Raw genomic sequence first — 23,024 nt, 5'->3', positions numbered from 1 at the left:
AATCAATTCGGCTATCAATCGCTTTGTTAGCGGCTAAATAAAAGGTATTAAATGAACGATATACATACAATGTTTATTATGTAACTGCAAGGGTTTTTAATTGCTTTATATAACTCACGTATATAATATTTATTAATGTTAAAAGTAGCATCCCATGAATGTCCCACTGCTGGGCTAAAGTTCCTTATGTAACCTTTAATCATTAGGTACATGGTCCATGATCCGTTTTGCATATGCTTATAACCTTTCTCAATAAATTGTCTATTTAACGCAAAAACATTATATCGAAACCAAACTAATGTAAAAGGGATCAGCACGGCCAAACAGACAAGTTCATCAGCCTATATAAAATATATTTATATGTGATAATAAAAAAAATGGAAAGAGTAATAAAGAGAAGGAGAGGAAAGGTCGCTTAGAGTAGGCGTAACGCTTTTTCGTTATGTGACGATATTTGGCATTTTACTCAACTGTAAGTTCGTGGAAGAACTTCGTTCCCGAAACCCGTCTCTCGAATCAGTCGTATCTATACGAAATTAAAATCCCCGTTGTAGTTTCCGTGATTGGCGCGAACGTACGTACAGATAGACGGAGACAGATTATACATCTGTTCAAGTGCTGGCCGTGCGTAGTCGGATGGGGTCGCTGAGCGTACAGACGAGCGACGCCCCTCTCAGAGCCCGTTTTATGAACTAGGGGAACTATGGGAAACGTGAAATAATGTTCGGAGATGGTGTGTGCGCAGACATTGACAAATGTATGTTTTGATGAGCCAATAATTTTCCATCATTTGTTAGTGTAACGTTTAAATTATTTACGATTTTAACAGAAGCCGGTTGGTAACGGTTTTATGGTTATGAGTTATAGCACCGATATACATATATATTAAGATATATAATTAACGTGAGGTAAACCTGCATGTGTCTAATTGTAATTTCATTGATCCGACACATAAGTATCAACCGACCCGCATTGGTATTGGTTCAGCGTGGTCGATTGAGCCAATGTAACTACCGTAACAGCCTGTGAATGTCCCACTGCTGGGCTAAAGGCCTCCTCTCCTCTTTTTGAGGAGAAGGTTTGGAGCTTATTCCACCACGCTGCTCCAATGCGGGTTGGTAGAATTCACATATGGCAGAATTTCAGTGAAATTAGACACATGCAGGTTTCCTCACGATGTTTTCCTTCACCGTAAAGCACGAGATGAATTATAATAACAAATTAAGCACATGAAAATTCAGTGGTGCTTGCCCGGGTTTGAACCCACGATCATCGGTTAAGATTCACGCGTTCTTACCACTGGGCCATCTCGGCTTATATATATATATGTAACTACAGGCAAGGGACATAATATCTTAGATCCCAATGTTGGTGGTGCATTGGCGATGTAAGGGCTTGTTAATATTTCTTACAATGCTAATATCTATGGGTGGTGACTATTTATAATCATATGTCCCATTAGTTCACAGCTTACCTATTTTATAAAATAAATGATTCTATTAAATCAAAGTAGACTAGCCGATTGCGTATGACATTTTATATTGCACAACTGCACCTATTATCCCCTTCACAATATAATAATAATAAAAAGTCATCAGCACCAATGGCTCGACGTGTTCTCCGAAGCACGGTGGAAACACTACCAATTACCAAATTCTACTGAGAATTGAAATTGAACCGCAGTTTGAACGCGAACCCTCGATAATTCAATTCTTATTAGTTAGCCACTACACGACCGGGGCGGTTTATTTTATTTCATTTTTATATTTTATAGAATAATTATTACTAACAATTGCACCATATCGAATACTGAAAATCGCGAACATATGGTAGGTATATAAATGAATATATGTATTATATATAAAAGTATAAAATAACACTCAGTCGCTCGCGTTCATTCATTCCGTGAAATTTTAATTAAAACGTTAAGAAATTCCAACAATGCATCGTAATTAAAAGCCTAGTAATAAGCCACTATTTTTGTTTGCGGGGAATACTGTTTTACTTTTTCTTTTTTTTTTTTTTTAATTTTGCCGCTGGCTTTGTGGGCTCCATTCATAGTGGCGTTGGTTTCGAGTCCGAATATATTTTACATTTATTAAAATATTCAACGTGTTTTTAAAAATACGCCGCGGAGGTGGTTTTTAACAAGCGACGGAGCGTCTTCGGTGGTTACAGAAAATAATACGAGGAAGTTTGTGTTGAATACGTCAAATCAAATGAAATAATTATTTATTCATGTAGGCTTGTAGGTACTTTTGAGACGTCATGACACAGTATTGAATCGAATGTAAAGCTATCATCGGTTCGGTATGTAGATTCTACCGAGAAGTACTGGCAAGAAACTCGACAATTTGTCTTTTATATACAGTGTCAATTATCTCTAATAGCAACTATTTCGTGTACCGACGACGCCATACGTGACTTAATTGTATTAAATAATAATTAAATTTAATGTAAACATAGTTAAGATAAATCTAAATGGGGACCATTTTATGAGCTCAGTGTAATTCGGACAAAGCTGCGGGCTCCGCTAAGTATCATAATACCTGCATCGTTTAGATTAACACAGCGATCCTATGGAAGTGTAGCGCGATGATTTAAAAAATAAAAACGCCCCATCGTTTTTATTTTTTAAATCATCTATAGCAGTAACGGTCTGTGAATGTCCTCTTCTCCTTTTTTGGGGAGAAGGTTTGCAGCTTATTCTACCACGCTGCTCCAATGCGGGTTTTGACTCCAAAATTTGACACATGCAGGTTTCCTCACGATGTTTTCCTTCGCCGTCAAGCATGAGATGAATAATAAACACAAATTAAGCACATGAAAATTTCGCAGATCATCGATTAAGGTTCGTTCTAACCACTGGGTCATCTCGGAAATAACCTATACTGTACAACAACATGAAAGTTCACGCTTGTCACATAAACAGTACATAAATATGTATTTATTTAAAATAGAAACAAAATAACAATATTTATAAAGCTACACTATGTAAATACAAATTCTTTGAAATAATTATTATCGCTTTGTACAGCGCTAAACGTCGCTGTGTCGTAATGGACAATCACCGTTGCCACATTTAGTTGGATACCATATGGTATTTCAAAATGGGGATGAGCCGACATTTAAAAGATTTAAGGGCGAAGGGGTCAGTGGGTTATTATAAGGTTAGATTTTAATCATATCCAAACAGGGTACCGATTTCATTTCCGGTTGCATCCATTTTTAAATAGGGTTTATTGTTCGGTGTGTTTTTTTTTTTATTTGATTATTAACTGTTACAGAAATATATTTTAATTTTATTACTTTTTATTTGTATCACATGCTTTGTTTGTGTGTACATTTCAAGGCAAACGGTAACTGGTCAGGTGGTAGGTGGTACCATCAAGTTAACACCGAGAGAAATATTACTTACACTTTACATCGTTAATTCTATAGGTTCTAAGATGTGTCTTGTACTTGTAACGCTGTTTTGGAACGCGTTTGTCTTAAAAAGATGAAGCGTGCACGGTAAAGGGTAACGTCGTAAGGAAATCAGCCTGTGTAGAATATAATTCTGGTACATATGTGTCCATCAACCTCTTAAAGTGTGGAGCTCCCTTACCCAGCCGTGGGACATTAAAAAGCTATTACTTTAACGTTCATTACTCACCCTAAACAAATAGCATACAAAGGAGCAAATAATTGTGTTGAAATTTAATAATTTTTCCTATTTTTTAGGTAAGAAATTTGCAACTTGCAATACCTAAATAACAATGTTTGGATATTAAAACATTTAATTAATAATTAAAACGAAAATCTACCGGATAAAAAAGCCATTTTAAAATGATGGAAAAATACATACGGGTACAAACGCCGTACGCCCTGAGCCGCATTCGAAACAAAACTTCACATCAAAGGGTTACCGTGTTAACGCACAACAAACAGACAAACAACGCTAATTACAAAAGCTCTGAGTCGTCTGATCCTAAACAAACTAAGCTTATGGAGCACTAATCCCCTAGTGTACAAAATTACACATAACATACTATATATACGTATTTACATATATTTTTGTATATCTTTGTTCCATTTAAAAATATATATTACACCGATTTTGATAATATTTGACAAAGCGAAACTCTAAAATACTTTTATTTATTTTTTATATGGTGAATGGGCCACGTGATGGTAAGTGGTCACCACGTAGACATTAGCGTACAACAAAGTCACTTTCGCATTATTATTATTATATTATAGTAAGATTATAGTACTGGTTTGATAGATATAATTATGTATTTATATAATTTAAAACAGTTCCGAGTTTATATAATGTTTTCTGCAAATTGCATAGTAGTCCCAATCGGATTTAGACAGATCAGGCGTGGGTCTCTGAAGTCTATCCCTGCCAGCTTCCCAACTACCATAATGATACTGAGATGACGCAAATAATCTCAATTGACCCGATTCTGAGCTTAAATCCAGGACCGGAAGATCTGCCTCACAAACCACCAGCCACACAAAGCGTTGCTCAATATAAATACTAGCATAGTATACGTATATGTGAATCCGCACCCCGTTCACAAAAAAAAAAAATCTGCAGGTCACTGTACCAAATTTGACGAAACACGGTCAGAACACACTAATTTCACCCCGTGTTCGAAAAATTTCAACCCTTAAAAATAAACTTTTCAATTTAACGTAACGATTATAACGCCCCTGTCAAACCCGCCCCGGGCGTTTTCGACACTTCGAAAAATTTCGGGGGCGCCCTCAACCCCATCTGGAGTTGTTATAATGATGCACGATGACATTTGACGGGTTATTTTTCGACGATTCTCTTTTGCAGCACCGTTTCGGTTATATGTATATACGTTTGATTGTTCGTTTGTATATTCAAAACTAAAATTTAGCACTTGACACGCTCGAAAATTTAATTGTGAAGATTGTCCTAGGGATGTTTTGTTTCATTGTTTTATATTAATACACTAACTGAATAAAAGACGAGCCTATATGGCCCAGTAGTTAGAACACGTGGATTAAAACCAAAGATTGTCAGTTTAACCCCGGACAAGTACCGCTAGTTTTCATATGCTCAATATTTCTATTTTATCCTTACTAATATTATAAATACGAAAGCGAGTTGTTTGTTTGTTCGTTTGTTACGCTTTCATGACTTAATTACTCAACGGATCATCATGAAATATTGAATACACCTAACACCACTTCCATCTCACACACGTGTGCGAAGCTGTGGGCGAAAACTAGTTAAAGGTCTCCTCACAAGGAGAGGAGACCTTTGCCCAACAGTGGGATAGTTCCAGGCTATTAATTAATATGATCGTTCCATTTTGTTTGTCTACGTTGTTATATTTGTGGACAGAGCTAAATAAATAATCATATGTCATGCCGTGAAATCTAGCAAATACACATAACCGCATATATATATATAATTCAGGCTTCAAATAAAAGGCTTCAAATATATTACATTTGTTAATTGAAGTATTATACAAAGATTACATATTTTCACTGGTGATAGGGCTTTGTGCAAGCACGCCACCCACTCATCAAATATTCTACCGCAAAACAGCAGTACGTGAGTTAGTTTAAATTCAGGCACAAGGGACATAAAATCTTAGGTCCCAAGGTTGGTGGCGCATAGGTGATGTAAGCGATGGTTAACATTTCTTACAATGCCAATGTTTATGGGCGTTGGTGACCACTTACCATCAGGTGGCCCGTATGCTCGTCCGCTTTCCTATTCTATAAAAAAAACATATAAAAATACTATAGATAAATGTATTGTTCAATTAAATATAGGGAGGTTATATGACTCTTATAGTGTGTGCTATGTTCTTATATACATATAATATTATTTATTTTATCTTTGTTGTCACCAAAGACGTTTTGTCCTGTGTTTTTGTTATATGTAGTTTCCTAGTTTGATGTGCCTGCATGATTTATTACGAGGTTTCACGGTCGAAATTTTACGATTACAGTTTTCGTTTGTGTTTTTTTTTGTTATAATATATATGCCTTGTATTTGAATGGATTGAAATGAAGTTGAAAATACGACTTCGTACACTTGAAACTATTCAAAGACATCTCGACGCGATCAAAATCGATTCAGACACTGAACTGTCAGCTGGTAACGACTTCCCTATAAAATCTACAACAGAACAGATAAATTCTAAAGCGTACTATCATTTTAATCGCGACAATGTTGCCCGTTCAATTTTCAACCTTATAACCGTAGCGTTAGATGTCATGCATTAACGTTTGTATATATCAACCAAGAAGAATAATACATTTCGAAAACTTTGTATTTCTCTTTGTAGAATTCCTTTCATCTATAACGATTCGTACCAGTTATTGTTTAGTACATTCACTAATGAGATTACGTAGCGCCGCCAAGCGTCGAGTAGACGAACAATTCTATAGCGAGTTGGTTGTTAAAATGTATTGTATTCCGTGTACTTGTTTTACGATTCTTTAGTTTTGATCTTATATATTAAAATATATATATCTGCGAGATTTTTCGACATGTTATGCGTTACAAATTTAAGATTTTGATAATTTTCTCATTATTAAATCTTGATCTAAATTTTTTTTTTTTTATAGAATAGGAAGGCGGACGAGCATATGGGCCACCTGATGGTAAGTGGTCACCAACGCTCTTAGACATTGGCATTGTAAGAAATGTCAACAATCGCTTACATAGCCAATGCGCCACCAACCTTGGGAACTAAGATTTTATGTCCCTTGTGCCTGTAATTACACTGGCTCACTCACCCTTCAAACCGGAACACAACAATATCAAGTATTGCTGTTTTGCGGTAGAATATCTGATGAGTGGGTGGTACCTACCCAGACGAGCTTGCACAAAGCCCTACCACCAGTATTATTTGGATTTTTTTAACATAACCATCAAAACCGACAGATGTTCTGCTGTCTCTCTGTGTATACATATACCAATAGAACCAACTAGCGTCGTGTTATAACAAAGTAAATAGCATAAAAGTCTCCATGAAATATATACACATACAAATATGTATATATTTGATGACTTTCAATGTGACAGGTCAAACGGTGTCGAAAGTTTGTTAACATCAAACTAACATCTATTTTTATAATATATTAGATACATGTAAATGTTAAATGTAAAATGTAACAGCCTGTGAATGTCCCACTGCTGGGCTAAGGCCTCCTCTCCGTTTTTGAGGAGAAGGTATGGAGCTTATTCCACCACGCTGCTCCAATGCGGGTCGGTGGAATACACATGTGGCAGAATTTCAGTGAAATTAGACACATGCAGGTTTCCTCACGATGTTTTCCTTCACCGTCAAGCACATATTATATACATATTAGATACATGGTATATTATATTCGGTGGTAAGGCTGTTTAAAGTCCGTCTTGGTAGGTATCAACTCGTCGAATATTCGACAGCTAAACAGCACTATACCCTATTACAATCGGAGTAGGAATACAGGTAATCAAACCGTTGCATGCGATTTTCTAATTGTTCTGCTGTATTACGCACAATAAATAGTTCTTGATTAATTTACCATTATTGATAATACGACAACATTCCACTTAACCAGTTATAACCACATTAATTTAACTTTCGAGGTTCAGATAACAACTTCGCGGACATTGAAGACGCCATTTTTTCGCGAAGCCATATTGAATATCATAGATTATTCAAGATCTCGACCAGTGATATCTCGTCAATTGACGTCGGAGACTTATGATATCGGTGTCAAAGTTGTTTATTTGGGTGTATTCCTGTTGTGGTTGGAATAGGCTATACTTAGTATTGTTATGAACCGGTTTAAAGGACAGTGAGCCAGTGTAATTCAAGAACAAGTCACGTCAATTTTTAGTTGGCAATCTAAGGAGTGGTTAATGTTTCTTACAGCGCCAATGTTCTTTCCATCAGGTTGCGTATTTGCCAGTCGCCTAGTGCAATAGACTCGTTGACAAACGTTATGAAAGTGACAATGAATAATTCTCACTTTCATAAGAGCGTTTCCAATGTCCAATTCGTATTTATCTAAATCACCACAAGTTCTAACGCCATCTATTAACAATCGAAACGACTGACGCGTTAGCTCGTAACGTAGATGGCGCTGTTTGCAGAACGTCAATACGAAACCCATGAATAGTTGATCAACACGAGGCATCATAACCGAGTCCCGGAGAGATTTATCAGATTGCTACACCCCGTGCCCCGGAATTGTGTGTAAAATATTCAAGGGAACGGTAACTGGTTTTGTTTCAGGATGTAATGATGGACCTCCGTGGACGATAACACGATTTATTATTTATATACCTGTTGTATGTTAGTTTGTCCGTTATTATATTTATTTTATACGAGCTCGTATTATTCGTATCGTATAACACACGTGATATTTTGTTAATTGACTTGTGATTTCTATTCTGATGCGTGATACTACTATTTGAGAGAAGAAGTGTCAGGTGATAGGTATGATAGGCACACTTCCGATACGTCAGCGACGTATGCTAATCTTCAAAATGACGGAGAAGTTAAGACGTGAATGTGTAACGATCAAATAGACAAACTCGCTTTTGCATTTACAGTAACAGCCTGTTAATGTCCCACTGCTGGGCTAAGGCCTTCTCTCCCTTTTGAGGAGAAGGTTTGGAGCTTATTCCACGACGCTGCTCCAATGCAGTTTGGTAGAATACCCATGTGGCAGAATTTCAATTAAATTAGACACATGCAGGTTTCCTCGCGATGTTTTCCTTCACCGTCAAGCACGAGATGAATTATAATCACGAATTAAGCACATTTATTTATAATATTGAAATTTCACGATCACGTTCCGTGTTGTTTCGAGTTGTTCTTACAAAACGGCTCTGCTGTATATCGTGATACGCTGTACGACTTGGACGTGTTTAGTCATTTTGTCTATCCAAATTTCAATGCAATTTGCACGTTATTCTGGGGACGTGAGCTATCACAGCGATGTAATTAGAATCCTCATCAAGTCGCTTTCGTTTGATGTGGGCACCTGGTAGAGAGAAGGAATTGATATTTTCGACGATAAAAGATTTTGGTGTATAATTCAAGTACACTGTTTTTTTACGATAGATTCGGATTTTATAAGATTAAATTGTTTCGTTGAATTTTATGAAATTGTAAGAAATTCGCTATTGGTGATTAGATTTCTATATAATTGCGATTATTTTTATTTTGAAACAATTTTTTGTTGTTATGATTATCTGTAGTACGAAGTTCACTGGAAGTGTAATACTTATAAGTGTTCCACTGCAAGGCTGAGGCGTGCTCTCTGCAGAAGATTTTTGAGGTTATCCCATAATGACATATGATCTTAAATGCATTTGAATCTTCATTTTATATGTGTGCTTAGTACGAGTTTTCGATTCCGATTACTGTCACTAGACGGCGCTGTTTTCATTCCATACAAATGACAGCTAACGTCAAGGCTATCGAATAAAAAAACTCACGCTAGACACAATTATTGTACATAAAGTCATCACCCTCGATTCGTTTCGTGTGAGAAGAACTAACGATTTAATCATTTTTTAATTATATCCCCAATGTAATTAAACCTGTATATAATTCGAGTTATACAAACATATACATAAAACAATGACGTCCATACCGGACCGTGATACGCGAATTCCTAAACTGGATACATAATGCGAAGTCGTAAATTACAAGCGAATATGCATGGAGATACTGGCGGCAGTCCTGTAGTGGGCATCAATTCATCTGTCCTCGGCACTGCCTGCCCGTGAGAGGTTTATTGCTATGGAGTACTTACATTATAGAATTTAGGGTAATTTGTACGGTAGTTTACGTTTGTTCAGCAAATTACACATTACATTACATGTATTTGAATATAAGGATACACTGTTTTATATAAAGTATAACATTTGAAACGAGATTGATTTTGATTTAAATATTATCTTAAAAAATCACTTGTTAACAATACTTCAAATAAGATTGTGTAGATGATGAAAAGCGTGGAGTTGTTGGTATGTTGATTTTAAGGAAGTAAATGTATATTTATTAGTATATTATTAATAAACCTATGTTATTTCATTGGTCGAAAAAGTGGTAAATAGTTTGCCGGCAGTTCTTGTCATTGTTGTAGTACGTTACGAATTTGAGGGTAGTTGAAAATTTATACATATTTTAAGGTGGAGATACAAAAGTGCGCATAAGAATAATTCAACTTTATGTTCATTTTGATGCCACCTTACATTTATTTGGGATTTTGGAATGGATTTATACATTTTTTTGGCAATTATAAGTAATAAAACTTAGTATTTATGCAATCCTTAATACTATCATCTATTCAAACGATGTTGCATTAATGCTATGTGAGATCGGTGTACCTTCGTGAAATTTTAATCACGTCAGTTGAACAGGTTCGCCTCTTCTGCTCAAAAATGTTCGGAACGTAATTTGCAACCGTTAGTTAGCTGACTTTAATTTGCATAAAACAAGACTTTGATATGATACGTGAAACCTCCCAGGAGACATCGCGCGTTTTGCGCATTCTATGCTGTGATAGAATTATTAATTTTGCATTATTTTACTTACTAGTAGAGTTTTGTGCAAACCCGTCTGGGTAAGTAACACACACTCATCAGATATTCAACCCAAGCAATGCTTAGTATTGTTGTGTTCCGGTTTGAAAGGTATACAGTGAGTAAGTAACTACAGGCACAAAAGACAACATCTTAGTTGCTAAGGTTGGTGACGCACTGATAATGGAGATGAGAGAAAAAAGGATGGTTAATAGTTCTTACAGTGCCAATATGTACATATGCGCCACAATGACCACTTATGTACTATCAGGTGGCCTATTTGCCACTATATAAGTTTTTGTATATTTTGCTTTGGTCAGCTCACAATAATTCCGCCAATATCTCAATAATCAAGAAAAGAATATATAACAAGTATTTATAGTCTTAATAAAAAAAATGCAAATGCTTAACTGTTATAGCGACGAGCATTTAAGGTATTTATATTATAAATGCTAAAAACGCCAAATTTATTTGTAATGCCGTAATGGCATTTTACCCCATAAAATGCTTGGTCCCCTTGTTATCACCATGGGGTGCTATTTTTATTATATTTTAAAATGAATCGATCATACTTTAATATTGATGACATTTTCGATTTGATCTTTGACGGAAATGTATGTAGAAACTGACAGTATTATTCGTTTTGAATATTATCGTAAATATTTGTTTAAATGTTTGGTAATGTAATACTCAAATAAAAAAGTTATTTAGGTAAGATCTCCCAGTGGATAGAATTTGTAAGTTTTAATCGAGGTTAGTGTATTTAAATCCAGTGCAATCGGCAAGCACTATTTAGACTTCTCGTGCTTAATTTTTATTCATAATTCATTTCGTGCTTGGCGGTTTAGAAAATTATCGTGTGTAAACTCTTTTTTAATCATTAATACGTTTGATCGATGTCTTGCCTGATGTTAAGCATCGACAGGGTCTAGGATGTAGCACGCTTGCTTTGAAGAAACCTGTTTGCTCTGGATTTGTCGGATTTAACATGCATGTATCGGGTAAAATCTCTGAAACAATCGTGCAGTGTAAAGTGAGTTTCAAATATGCTTATTAAGAGAGGACGTTTCGCCCGACAGTGGAACATTCAAGATCAGTCACTACGCATGGAATATTAACATAATTGATTTAATACATGCAAATTAAAAAAAACCACTATTGTTATTATATAGTATATATACACACTACAATATTTATTTATATTTTTGTATTGTATTAATGTAGTCCCATTTTGGGCGCCATATATAGCCTACAACAAATTATTACTCTTAAATAAATAATTTAGTACTAACGGTAGTCTTACGTCTGTGTACATAACCCGATTAACATATACATATGTACTTTATCTCTTAAGCTGCTGTGCTTAGTTATGTTGTTTCAGTACAAGAAATAAATGGAGCTCTAGTTATATAAAGGCCATGTAAGACCAAAAGTAAGACGGTATTTGTGAATCTATATATTAAATAAGATAAAGTTAGTATTGATAGTGAAATGGCTCACATATCTGTCTTCATCTTATGGTATACTGGTTATTTCTGGTTTTTCCCGTTTTTTTCGATTATCCTTGAATATTCTAAATTTTAAACGCTTCGAGTACAATAGTCGCAGACTTACTGACCCCATATTGTAAGCCAATGACAAGACGAACATGGTAACTTAACCCTCGTCAAAGGTTCGTGCCTGGAATTAACGCGTTTCTCATTAGTCAGTTTGTTGTTATTTATGTTAATACACGTTGTATATTAGATGACGTAATGATGGAGCGACTCGAGACTGTCATACGTTATTAAAATACGACTAACAATTAAAGCGAGCCGCGTGCGTAATGAGATTGTGTGAGATCACATACGTATCTATACGGAAGTGTCTATTAATTAACATATCGTGTTAATTAGTATATACGTAATTGTTGGTAAATAACTAAAATTACTATTGTGGTTTTTTTTGCACTTTTCTTTTGCATTCTATATAACCCTGCACACTTTTGATTCGTAATTACTTACAAAGCTTTAATAGGCTCACTTTAATAAATTTCATTTTGATTGGTGCTCTTGGAGTGTAGTCCTTAAGTTGTGAGACAAGAATATGGAATTCGCGCTTGTTACGTCAATAAGTCTTAATTGAGAGAGGGTTAAAGTGCAAAACTTGTATAATAATATTTTATACAAAAAGTCTCCGAAACGCGCTGCTTCTTCTGGTATATAATGTTATGTATTTTGGTTTCGTAGTTTTATCAGTTAGCCTTTACAAAACAAGGTATTCTCATTAATTAATATCGATGGTTTTGGGGGTTTTATATCGGCAAATGTTCCCGGCATACGGCATATGTTGCAATAGCCTCTTTAATACAAATTTTTAAAAAGAAGAACCCGTAACATTCACGTAATTCATTCTTATTATGAATGTCGATTGTATATTGTGTGTAAGAGTAACTGTGGTTTTTTATGAATAGTGAAAAAAGGAAAAAAAAATGGTAATAGAGTTCAACGATATTTTTCCAAGGATCCCTTGCCAAGTATCTGAAGGTTGTATAAGACGTTACGTAGTCGTAAATGGCAAATTGTCTCTTAATTAAAGACTCGACCGGATGCTACTGATACAAAAATATAGGTGGTACTGGTAACTTGAATAAAGTTCATGTTTCGAAATGAGAATCTATTTTTTTTCTTTTTTTTTTTTAAAAAGCAAAGGTATGTACTAAAATCATGATTCGTTCTTCAACTTTTTACGGGTAATAGAGATAAGTTTATTAAACTACGTGCCGCAAAACGTAGCATTTTCTTGTTGATTCGTGTTTTCCATTTCGTAAATATCTTTGCCCATTTTATATTCGGTTTTATTTTGGAGGTGCGTTTTTTTGTTCCGAAATCACTGAACTGAAGAAAGTTTAATCTTTTGAAATCGGTATATGTATACAACGAATGGTTTGCGGTTAAAGTGTTTGTTTAAATGCGTTATACACCAAACTGATTTGGAAAAAATATATTAAATAGTCAAATATCAGTCACCACCGCCAAAGACAATGGTGCCGTAATAAATATCTACCATTCCTCACATCGACAATACGACATCAACCTCGGGAGTTAAGACGTTATATTAGACAGGGTTATACTCGAGATAATCTTCATTCCGAAACGACGGTAGCTTTATATTCAATATATTTTTATAAAATGAAATCCGTTAGAATTAAAAAAAAATTATTACAATATCGTATTTATAGTATACTTCAAATGATTAATCATGATTTTGCTTTACTTAAGGTAATAAATTTTCCTAAAGCTAATATAATCACATATATATTATAGAGGCAAAATGGCGTAAAATAAGAAGATATTGATTTAAACTTCACACCAATAATACCCAATAACGACCTCTGAGGGTCATTAATTCTCATTAATGACCTCTTATGACCTCTTTCTGTCGCCGTTAAGTATTTTACGTTATTAATAGGTGTCGTTATGAGCGAGGGTCGGGATACTTTACGAGTATTTTTCATCTAAACGTATTGATAACTTGTTTTTTATTTTGAAAAAAAAAATCTTATACATATGTTTATATAACAGAGAATTATTCTGCAATAATTTAAAACTATAGGACAATGGCTCACTTTATAATCAAATGCAGAATCAGCTCATGTTTGACTGTAAAGCTACCACCGTTTCCTAACGTGGATGATATCGAGATGAACTTAAAAAAAAAAACACTTTTTGAAAATTTGTATTGAGTTATATCTAAGTTTGGCTTAATTTCTCATGTTTATGTTAAAAATTAGTGATTATTTGAAAAGTCTATCTTATTCATCTCACCCTGTGATAAGAAGAAACTTATGTGTAATTTGTTATCTTTCGATCTGGTTCTAAACTACATTAACACGAAACACGCATTTATGTATGTAGAGAATATTCATGAACGTATTTTGAAACTGGGCGTGATTTGTTGAAATTAATCGAAATTTAATATGAATATACAAAAACAGCACGCGTGAAAATGTACGGTATAGCGGTCGCGTTTCATTCAATTTAAACTATTATTACAGATTACTCTTGCGGTCCTGCGGCGTATCTATTTTAACGCACAGTTTAGCAATGTATAATTAAAGCAATACCAATTACACAGAACACATTGAAAATGTTTATTTTATTGTATAATAACTTGTATGTTTAGGTAATAGCTAACCTTATGTTCAAACACCTATCTACTCGTAACGATTGTAATTGTAACCAAAATTCATATGATATACTATTCCACTGCTGGGTCACTTATATAAAGCCACTCACTATTTTTGAGGAGAAGGTTTGTAGATTAAAACGCTACGCTTCTCCAATATCGGTTAGTAGAAGACGATTAATTGAAAACACGAATTGAGCACAAGAAAATTCAGTGCTCGTCCGGAGTTGAAAAAACAATCTTCGGTTAAGGTTCACGTGTTTGGAGTTAAATAATATTGTTTATAATTAGTCTTCTAAATATAGCATTCTGGTTCGAAGTCAGTCAGTACGGGACTTGATCGATTTTCTTCTGAATTTAGCTATTGGAAATCTATCAGAGCCAATAAAAGCATTAAAAGTCCCAACTACCCTCAAACAACTTCATAGCTTGTAAACCGTAAAAACCGTATAAGCCGACAGCTGGGTCAAATGGACCCCAATAGATTTACGACCTGAGTAACTATTACGGCGGTCTAATCGACCCGCGGTAAATCGTTCCAAAGTAGAAATTGAATTTTTCTTATTGTATCGACCATTAATGGTCGCTGCTCTCGATAATTTGTCAAATTTTTATAAAATATGATGTTTTGAACTGACGTAAAGTTTATTTTCTTTCAATACTAAGATTAATAAGGTCGTGTTATTTATCGAATCACTAACGTGGTTAACGTTAAATACGTACTTGCTGAATTAAAAAAAAAACTGGTTACAGTTGTAAAAATCTAAATGAAGAACTATTAATCGCCATTTCACGATGAAAGGTTATTTAAATTACCAACTCGACTAATATATTGTATACTTATACACACAATTTTATCTTAATTTTCAACATGGAAAAGTAACATAATATTACCAAAACACTCTTATTTAAAATACAATAAAAGTAGCTCCATCTATCAGCGAGTAGCGCAAAACCAGAAGCAAATTTACAACTTGTCACCGAGTTCATCCTTTAGGAGCTACCGGGCGTGGCACTGATACGAGACTACACTGTAAAATAACATACGTATTTAACATTAATATCCAAATGAATATTAAAATTTATTTGATTCGTGAAAAGCAATAATTAGAATAAAAAATGCTTGCTAGAAGTTTTAGTACATAAATCACATTCGAAACTTTAATGTCACAAGCGATCAGTGCCATCTACCGGTGGATTGAACTAGCTATAAGGAGACGCAGCTTGCAAGTTTCGTCAGTGAACGCCCCGCGCTCGAACCATTCAGGCGTGTCTTGAAAAATGTAGTCCGCACGAATCATTACATCTCCTGACTTCATTGTAATAAATCGTTTGCCAATTTTCTGGCATTGACGTCTTGTCGTGTTGATGGTTTTTTTTTGTTTTCGTATATTTGTTTTAAGTGCCGTTAATCGCGATTTATTGTATCATTATTTTTTTCCCAATTCAGTGCTTTAAATGTGTCTTTATATAAATATAAATAGTAGGTTTTGCGATCAATTAAATATATATTTTACTTATTGTATATATACTAGATAATATCTGAATTGTTATACAATTTTAATTATCAATCGTTGTGGATTTAATTATTTTGTTCTTATTACACGTGAGATTATAAAGTTAAATCAATCTTCAAATTTAAGATAGCTAATGAGTTATTCGTTATTCGCCAGTATAACGGTTAGATTGTTTTTAAAACGACCTATATCTTATATATATTTATATAGGTTACATCGAAAAGCTCTTTCGTAAAAGTTTGGGACGAATACATTAATATATAAAGAGAAGATATTTTATCCTTAAAAGTTGATATCAAAATTTCGATTCACATATCGTCTGAATAAAACAGCGAACTTCGCAAAAGCTTTCGAAACCACTTCCGGATTAATGATTTTTAATCACCGTATCTAGACTCGAGTCGAGTGTGAACGTTAATTTTTTTATACCTTTTGTCAGCGACCTCATTATCATAAAGAAAAAGTTAGAAATCACATATATATGTGTAAATGTAAAAACTGATAGTATGTTCTATATCTAAAGAGAAGTTCGTAAGAATTTGCAAAACATCTTAAACTATCTGATGAAATATGTACAATATACAACAATCGCTTACAAGTTTGTCTTAATTATCCGAAGTTGCGACTTTGACTAGCGACTTCTCTATATTTAGTCTGTATGAAGTAGTGAATATCACAGTGCATCCGCATAATATACTAATATATGAATTTTATAAAATACGTATTACAATAAATAAGTAAAGCGATTTTATGTTTAAAGCTTGTTAATGATTCATTAGTCCCACGTCGGGCGCCACTTTGGATTTCTGTTAATCAGTCGTTTTTTGTTTCAGGTAAATTAAGATGAGAACGTCAACGAGAAGAAAGGGATTGGAAAACGTGTTATTTGATATAATGTTTGTTGTTGTCTTGTATAATAATAATTTTAAACTTTTTAAGGTATAATTTTATGTGTATAATATGTCATTTATGTTCAATTCTGTTAATGTTTCATTAAAATATTACGGTTTAGTTTAAACGAATACTATCTATATGTACGGCTAAAGTTTTATTTCAGATGAAATCTACGTGACTGAATCCACATATGTATAAATCAGCCATACAGTCACCGCTTAAAACCACATCATTTCCTGCGTTTTAATTTGTGTTTCACATTTAGAACGCCGGTGTATGAAATCGTCGCGAGGATACTCGGAGCAAACGACTCGATAGTTCAAGTGTTTGACGTTGGATGGCGCTATTTAAATGGTATAGACTAGCAATGTTTAGTTTAATCTTCATCAGCAATTATTGACTTTGTGTTTGAATTATGAACAATTGTGCAATTAGTGCACTACCGTGTCTATGATAAAGTAAATACCGCTTGAAGAATTGCGTGAACATATCTCACGCAATAAGATATAATAATATATAAATTCTTAATATTTCAGTTTCTATAATGTACAAGACTATTGGTTAGAGTAAGATTTTAGTTATTCACCCACGTTAAAGGTTAATGCTCCACCGCGGATGTACTAGCACTGTGATAGTTATATAATCTTTCTTAATAAATACAATAGATGAAAATAATTCGAGAAGACAGAAGATAAGTGTATAGTACCGGGCCCTTGTCATTCTTCTTGCCCGGTGTTTTATACTACTGGACGGAGAACTGATAAGGGCTCGTTCTGTGCCATATCGTCGTGAATATGAAGATGGAAGAGTCGAGATGATAATATTACCAAATGATGAGGGTAGCTTGTATATGCTGCACATTATGTTAATGGTTAAGGCCACTTGTCGTTGAAAATGCTTGGAGCGTATTCCATAACGTTGCTCCAATGTGGATCGATGGAATATATTTGTTATGTTTTATTATATCAATAGTGTTATTTCATAGCATATCTTAATTAAAATAAATAAATATGTAGTATGTATTCAAATTGTTTGTTTAATAAATAGCTAAAATATTCGTAGTTATTAGTGTTTTGATTCTCATTACGTATGTGTTAACTTTTTATGAACATAGTATATGATTGTGTATGTCCAATTTTTATAATGTGTATATAAATATAATAAATTTGTGTTTTATATTATTATGTAAAGATTTCGATTGTTATAAACTACAACCAACTTATGGCCGCGAAAACAAAACGTAAAAGTTATTGTAATTTCAAATTCGAACAAATTTATAATATATATGTAACATGATGTAAAATAACATTTTACTTAAATAAATATTGAATAAATTATCACTTGTTTTATTTTAATATTCAAATTAACCATCGACAATTCCTTTTAATTTTATAAAATGGTTCTGTTTTTTTTTTCGGGGGAATACCCCTGAGATTTCCGAAATGGCGGTAGTCTTTTGACAGTCAATAAGCAATTGTAACGCGTCTTACTTCGTGATTGGATTGCTTTAAATGACGTAATTAAATTGTTCCTTTAAAGTTGTTATTTGTAAAGTCATATGACAATTTTGTATAAATTGTAAGTAATCTATACCAATAGATTTAGCATCCAAACTGATATTATAAAAACTTCGAATTGATCATTTCTTTAAAATAGACCACCACGTATGTTATTCTTAAAAATCCACACTTGAACACATTAAACAAAACTCAACTCGCGCCAATAATGAATTAATTACTTTAACTTTCTGTCCACTAACAAAATGGCGGTTTTAAATAAGCGCGCGTCTTTGTTCTTAACGCTGATGTACGGAGCATGAAATCGCCTAACTCTAAAAGTTATATAAATAACTAGTACAAAAGTACCCTAAAGTTATATAAATAACTAGTATTAATACAAGAGTTAGGCCATATTGACAAAGAGTTATTATCGAAAAACATAAAAATTATACATTCATGCACAAATTATTATATAATATTGGGTTCATATACAAATAAATCGAGATGTTAGAAATTATTTACTACAATCAAGCTTAGTCTATGTTTAACTTAAACATATTCGAAATAAATAATATACTGTTAAGTTTATATCAAGCTCTATAGGTCCTTCAAAGGAGATATTTCAATTTTAGACGACATAACAAAGACAAATCATTCCATTTTTTTTCTTCAATAAACGTATATTTGTTATAATTACTAAATATGGTGTAAGTGACGACATCTTGATAATATTATAAATGTGAAAATTACGCTGCCACGTCTACTCGTCTAATCACGGAATTTGACACATCAGTGGTACAGAAAAGGACAGGGTTCTTGATACCTCTCCTCCCTCTCAAACTGAAGCCCTACTTCGTTATTTACTGATCAGAACACATACATATTCAATTATACTTTCTAATGTAAAAATAACAATCATTCCTCTGTTTTTTTTTAAATGGCTCAGCATTTTTTTATCTCTGACATTTACGCGTATCCCACACATGCAGTGGGAGTGGTGTGTGGGATTCGCCGGTGTCTAGATATCCTGTGCAGCGGAATACCCACTAGAAAACCAACGGATTTTTCCGAGGCAGTCACGGGATTGCTTGCGCATAAAACCGCTGACGCCCGAAATGGCACGCCAATTACTAATTCATAAGTAATTGCTATGTGTGCAAACTATAAATTGTTATTTACTGATATGCACAACATATATAGGAAGACGTATATAAACTTAGTCGATACAATTAATAAATGAAATATTAGATTTATATACAATTAGCGGACCCGGCAGACGTTAAAATATACAAAAAAAAAATCATTGAAATCGGCGCAGCCGCTTAGGACTTTGGTGGCAAACACTCGTACAGAAGAATTATATACGAGTATATTAAGATTATTGCAATACTTCTAAAAACATTGACTTTACATAAACATTCAAAATTTAAGATGGTGAATATAAATCCATATAACAATTGATGACAATTGTCAGCCATCCTTTGTACATTGCTAGACAAAGGCCTTTAGATATTGTATAATCTTGGGTTCCGGGAGATATATTTACTTAATACATAGATACTCTTTTACATATTTTTTTCATACACAATTCATTTTCATCGGGTACGTAACAACATTAAATATTTTTATTTGGCGGTAGAATATCTGATACCTAGGCTGGATTGCACAAACTCTACTGCCAAAGGTACTCATATCACTATCGACTACCTATGTCCAGGTTGCAGATTCAATAACATGCCTGCAGAATCACTAACACAGCAATCGGGAGCTCGGTATCTGTAAATCCATGGATATCACTATATATGATAAAACAAAGTCCTACCCACATCTGTTTGTCTGTATGTTTGAACGCGATAAACTCAAAAACTTTCATACGGTTTTCACCAATTGACGAAGTGATTCATCAGGAAGGTTTAGGTGTATGATTAATTAATGTTTTGTGTAAATTGACTGAAATATGACGATGGATGTTGAAGATGTCGGAAAATATCATGCTGGCTGCGTCGCGTAATCCAATATGTGTATTACGCTGTAAACGTTCTATGTAGATTCTGCCCATGCGAAGCCGGGACGTGTAGCTGGTTTAATAATATTAAGAACATTAAATTTAGTATGGGTATTAAATACATTCGTATTTGACTAAAATATGACCTGAAGCAAAATTTCAGACATTTTAAACGCATTACGGCGGTCAGTACTAAGTGGGCGAAGTACATCACCTGAGGCAATGTAGTAACAAACATGCTTTTGCAATCAGTCGGACATTTTGATGACACTATCAACAGCTAACAAACTTGATAATTTGTCAAATTCTAATTCAGTTCTAAACGACTTCGTGACTTATGAACCGAATTGGAAAATTATTTTTTTGTTTGGAAGGCTATATTTCCATTTTGGTGCCATTTTAATTTAAAAAAAAAATACCAATCCATAAGTGTGAAAAAATACAGGATATTTTTAATAATTGTATTACAAGTTGTATTTGTTTTGAAATAGATAATTAAAATCATTTCAATATACACTTTAGCTTTACACTTAGGTACATATTAATTAGTCAAAGAAAAAACTACCCCCGGATCGGAAAAGAAAATACGATACGATAAAGGAATGGTTGGGGAAAATACAGTGGGTTCTTGTCTATTTTTGTAATTGTTTCAAAAACAGGACTCTGCGTAAGCCTGTCTTAAAACGTATTTTTTATTCTGTTCCGGTTGAAAGGGTGAGTTGTAAAAGCAGGCACAAGGGATAACATCTTCAGGAATGATTTATATAACTGCCTCCGGCAAGAAATTCAGTAGTTACTCTTTACTAAAATAAAATACATAGTCGACTAAATTATATTTATTTATTTTTATGTCATTCAACGCTTTTTTTTCAAATATTTATTTGTAATGATTAATAAACCCTTTTAATTATTTTGACAAAAGATCATATATGTAAATAAATCTATGCTACGATTTTTAATTAAAACAGTTGATAAAATATATCAGTCTTCTACCGAGATTAATTAAACATTATGGATTGAATCCATAGTAATATCGGAATTCAAATGATAAACGCAACTAAGAATTCTACTGTTCATATATATTTTAATATAAAAAAAAAATGTTTACGAGAAGGCGGGTGTTTTACCTGTAAGAAAACTTTTTGTACACCTATGTATACAAGAATATCACAAAACAGTTGTCCCAGAACTAATTTCAGTAGAAGAGATCGATTTCCATACAATAAAATAAAAAGTAAATTTGCACAGCAATAATATAACAGTCTTGCACCTGGATTTTATAAAAAAATAAATCAATTTTGAAGACTAAAGGACATTAATATCTACCGATTAAAAGACAAAGCTAAAATATTGTTAAAACAACTAAATTATGAAGACGTTGGGAAACTATTAACTATCTGATAAATGAACATCCACATTACACACTCAAACATAGCACACATAGACACACACACATTGACACACCCACGCACTCACAGTTTTGATTAAATTATAATAATTATTAATACGATCCTTTGTAATATTTTGTCAAGTCAGGGCTACTTTTTATAATATGTGTGTAATGGATAACAATAAAAATTATCATTATTATATTATCGCATATTATTATTGTTCCACACTATACACACACAGCAACGAATTTCTTGACAGCGCGATTCGAATGTGACAGATTCAACCAGCGCCATCTATCGCTATGAGTTGTAACATACGCTATTATACAAGTTATATTTTTTAATAAAGTTTTCTTCCAACAATGTAATATCCCCGGCGAGAAGTCCACAAGCAATTATAAGTTTAAGTCTAAATAAGATAAAATTCTTAACAAAACTTTCAATACATTTGAAGTTAAGAAAAAAACTATTGCGTGTTCGGTTATTTTCAAAGGCAACGTACATACATTCTCTTATGTACAAGCAATAGGTACTTCATATTTCTGAAAAGAGATACATACAATTCTGTTAACTTTCAACGCACGGGGATGGCGTTGAGTCGTTTTTTTTACACTTTCTCTGTCTAGTCGTTAGTTTATATTGGTTATGGGTTTTCTTTCTCTCAAGTAGAGCAGCCTCTTGTTAAAAAATAAAAGTGTATTTATGTCTTTCTATTCATCTCCTGTGTTTCATAATTTGTATAGTTCGGACAGCCTATAACAATAAATATTTTTTTGTTTATTTTTAAATCCAAAATATAATATACGTATGTTGGTAAATAGTTAGTGTTATAAAATTGTTAGAAAAGAAATGTTGTGTTAAATTAAATTGGAAAAAAACCTCATTTTTGATATATAAATTAATAAGTTACTTAGTAAGCCTAAATAAATTAAAAAATATATTGTCTAAGGGGATTTCAAACAAAATATAAATAAAAAAAAATAT

General features: G+C 33.4%; 1 long non-coding RNA gene across 3 annotated transcripts in view; it reads left to right on the top strand.

Annotated features, from left to right (window-relative positions):
* Nucleotides 1-18,365, top strand: part of LOC126779308 (uncharacterized) — a 51,356-nt gene extending 32,991 nt beyond the window's left edge. For 2 of the 3 annotated variants that reach the window (XR_007670284.1, XR_007670282.1), the window contains exon 3: nt 17,085-18,365. This is a non-coding gene — a long non-coding RNA (uncharacterized LOC126779308). The remainder of the gene's footprint in view (nt 1-17,084) is intronic. The other variant, XR_007670283.1, reaches the window with a different exon arrangement.
* Nucleotides 18,366-23,024: the final 4,659 nt, after the last annotated feature.

This window comes from Nymphalis io, chromosome 28, assembly GCF_905147045.1.
Source record: "Nymphalis io chromosome 28, ilAglIoxx1.1, whole genome shotgun sequence".
NCBI lineage: Eukaryota > Metazoa > Arthropoda > Insecta > Lepidoptera > Nymphalidae > Nymphalis > Nymphalis io.
This window is presented reverse-complemented; position numbering and strand designations above follow the sequence as displayed.